Raw genomic sequence first — 4,032 nt, 5'->3', positions numbered from 1 at the left:
TTTAAATTAACTTGATTATCTGTATTCACTAAATAAGGTAACTCAGGAGGATAGGAACTGTGTCTTGATTGATTTATAACACTAATTTCTGGAAGAGTGGCTCATTTATAATAAATTTAGTTGTGTAAATATATGTTTAATTACTACATGTCAAAGTTGTACACACAATATATGAGTAATTACCCATTGCCATCCCCTCTTTTCTTATTAGAACTCTTCAAGTTCACTTTTCACTTTTCACATTCTTCATTCCTGAAACAAAGCTGTTTCAAGCAAAATGAACTGACACTAGCTTCAGGTTTCCCAGGGGACTTTTACCTTAAGAGGTGTTTAACCCAATTTGAGCCAATAAGACTTAATACTGTCTTGGCAGACTTCTAAGGAAGCTCTTTGTAATTTTTCTGAAAGCATTTAAAGAACAACTTTCCCTTTGTTCCTCTTATTATCAATGGTAGACATGAACGTACTTATAATTGAGTGAGAAAATCTTTTAATCATATATTGGTTTATGCTGTATACAATTTCTTCACAGTAAGATCGAGAAATTGATTTTTAATAAAAAAATCATTTATTGTAGAGCTGCACACCTACAGGATTTTTTTTTTGTTTATTTGTTTTTGGTTTGGAGGTCACACCCAGCGTGCTCAGGGGTTACTCCTGGCTCTGTGTTCATAAATTGTTTCTGGCAGGCATGGGGACCATATGGGATGCTGGAATTCCAACCACCTTCAGTCCTGGATTGGCTTTTTGCAAGGCAAATGCCTTACCACTGTACTATTTCTCAGGCCCTTTACAGGATTCTTTTATTGAAAGGTAAAGGAGTGATTTTATTTGGAAGCTGATAATGTCTGCACAAACAAAAATGGGTAAATAAGTTGGCCATGGAAAGGTGATCAGTCACCTTTTATAATAATAAAAAGATTATTATATACTTATTTTTTCTGAAAACTCTTAAGGAGTTTAAATAAAATGTTCTGAGCTCCCTTTTTATTTTAATTTTTTTTGTTGTTGTTTTTTGGCCACACCAGATGACACTCAGGGGTTACTCCTGGATATGCTCTCAGAAATTGCTCCTGGCTTTGGGGACCATATGGGATGCCGGGGATCAAACCCAGATCCGTCCTGGGTCAGCAGCATGCAAGACAAAGGCCCTATCACTATGCTATTGCTTCAGTCCTGAATTCCCTTTTTAATTAACAGTGTAGGCGACTAAATAGACTATTTGGGTTATAAAAATGGTTTTAATTGCTATAGCACACCAAGAAATCTGACAATTTTCACTATTTCTATGTAAATCCTTGATCTTGATATTTAGAAGTTTAGAAATCAAGAAGCCTGATACCTAAACTAAACTCATTGACTAAACTCAATGACATTATATATTATTCATCTCCCTTTATAAAGTTTTTCTTGTATTTGTCCATACTTAAATTAGTGCATAAAATATTGACTAATAAAGCCTTATAACTTTGAATAAAAATAACTAAAATTATTAAGTACTTACTATATATTATAAATTGTTCCAGGGTTTTCTGTGCATTATTTCAACTTCATCTTAAGAGAACAGGAAGTTATTCAAGGGACATTAACTTAGCAACTAGAAAGAAAGAAGCAAGAATTTGAAATCTAGCAGTCTGGCTCCAAATATATTTTCATTGTAAAACATGTAAACACAAGTATAATTTTCAAATAAACAGTAATGAAGCAGACAAATTTTAATTTCTTAATTGAAAACTATTTTTGATTGAGATTCTGTGTTTTACAATTCTATTATAATAATTTTTATGCACATAATTCCAACACCATAACTATTATCAATGTACATACCTCCATTCCTCAGTGCAAGAACTCAGTGCTGTGCTCTCTTCGGCAGCACGTATCCTAAAATTGGAAAGATACAGAAAAGATTAGCATGGCCCCTGCACAAGGATGACAGGCAAATTCGTGAAGCATTCCATATTAAAAAAAAAAAACTCAGTGCTGCTCCTTTACATCCTATCTCACCAGCAGCAAGAGTGATAGCACAGTGGGTATGGCACATGCCTTGCACATGGCTGACCTGGGTTTGATCTTCAGCATCAGATGATCCCCAAAGTATTGACAGTAGAAGTTACTGAGTGCAGAAGTAGGAGTGATGCCTGAGCATGGCTAGGTGTAGCCCAACCTACTCCACAAAAAGAAATTGAAATAACCCCACCAACTCAATTCTGTGGATCAGTTTCCCATTATGTGGACTTTGGTCCTTTGTTTCTACCTTTATATGTATCTTTAAAGTCCCACACAAGAGATAGTTCTGTATATATCCTTTTCCTTTATTTCTCTCTATATGTATATATAAAATATATTAGTTTATATAAAACACATGTATCACATAGTTGACAATTGACTGAAATATATTTGTTTTCAAATAAAGAAGAGAAAATTATTTTTTTTAAAAAAAGAAGAGATGGGGGACAAAGGAGGGGAGATATGGGATGCATGCTGGAAACAGGGGTGGAGGGAGGATAACATTGGTGGTGGGAATGCCCCTGATTCAATGTCACTAAAATATTACTGTGAAAGATATGCAAGCCACTTTGATCAAAATAAAAATTATTAATTAAAAAAGAAGAAAATAGAAAAAATAAAAAAGAAAGAGAAGAAAAAAGATGTATAGCAATGAAAAAAATCTTTGAAAATCATTATATCTCCAATGAGGTCATTAAGTCATTGACACAAGGTTTAATAAACTCTTGTTCCTCACTGCCCATTCTGATATTTTATTTGTTTTTGAATATTAAGTGACTTTAACTACATATTGAAATCAGCTACACAAAATGGCAGGGAAGGGCAGAGCAATGCACTCACTGATGATTTAGGCCAAAATAACGGCATATCTGAAGTTGGGTCAGATTGACATGTCTGGAAATATTTGTAGAGGAGCAGCAAAGCAGGGCCATAGGCAAAACCACCTGCCCATATTCGAGACAGGTATTCTACTTCTTTCACTCATTAAGATTATCATGATAGTTGTTAGTGTAATTTCCCTAACTGAACCTCTACTCTTTGTGGTGAGTTTCATATTATGAGCCTTTTTTTTATAATGACTATGACTATGATTTTGGCTTTGATTTCATTATATTTGTCCTAATTTTTTAACTTATAATACTGAAGTATGTGTTTAAATATTAAATATTGCTTAAATTTAGAAATAAATATTTTCCTATTCAAATATAATGCTACACATTATTATCATGTAATAATGATGCCATTTCCAAATCCCATCAAGTTCTCATTTCTGAAATGCTGTTGCTGAGAGACTGTTTCCTGCATTATTGTTGTAACTCTGTTTGCTTTGTGGTTAGCCAAATTTACATCTTTTTGGAAATTGGCATAAAATAACGTATAAATTCTCTAATGCAAATTTAAGAAAATATTTTCTTTCAATGATTCCTAATAAAGCTTTAGGAATGATTTATGTAAGGTGTTTAAAGCATTTAGGATGACAAAAAGCAAATGTTCTGAAAATCCATTTACTTGTGCAATGTGTATAATATTGCAGAATTTGTCCTAAGGGAAAAATTAATTTTAATAAGCATCTCTTTTTTGTTTAAAAACTATAAATTCAAAGCACTAAGCATTGTCTATTAATGTATCAAAAATAAAACACATTTTTCTATAAAATAAATCTATTTAATCAGCAATTTGTTAATTTACTCTTGAATTATAGGGACAAGTGGTTATTTACTGGAGTAAATTAATGCATGAATATACTGTTATAAAATGGTCACAATTTAAAAGAATTCAGATTTTAAACCTTTAAATATAAATAAAGATTCCAAGGAAATTAATAATTCAGGTAGACTGACACAGATGTGTATTTCAGTAATATCACAGATATTATTGATAACTTTGTGACTATAGATGATATACTTCAGAGTTTTAAATATGACTGACACATATTAACAGTAAGACTTTGGCAAAACAATATGTCTATCATTTCCTTCTGTTTCAAAAGTGTATTAATTATAAATTGTCCCATTCTAGTTGGAT

General features: G+C 32.1%; 1 non-coding gene across 1 annotated transcript; it reads left to right on the top strand.

Annotated features, from left to right (window-relative positions):
* The first annotated feature begins 1,857 nt into the window (after positions 1-1,857).
* On the top strand, positions 1,858-1,964 carry LOC126026767 (U6 spliceosomal RNA). Its single transcript, XR_007501993.1, has one exon. It is a non-coding gene; the product is annotated as a U6 spliceosomal RNA (small nuclear RNA).
* Positions 1,965-4,032: the final 2,068 nt, after the last annotated feature.

The sequence above is a fragment of the Suncus etruscus genome, chromosome 1, assembly GCF_024139225.1.
Source record: "Suncus etruscus isolate mSunEtr1 chromosome 1, mSunEtr1.pri.cur, whole genome shotgun sequence".
In the NCBI taxonomy this organism is placed as follows: Eukaryota; Metazoa; Chordata; class Mammalia; order Eulipotyphla; family Soricidae; genus Suncus; species Suncus etruscus.
The sequence above is the reverse complement of the archived record's forward strand: the minus strand, read 5'-3'. Positions and strand labels throughout refer to the sequence as shown.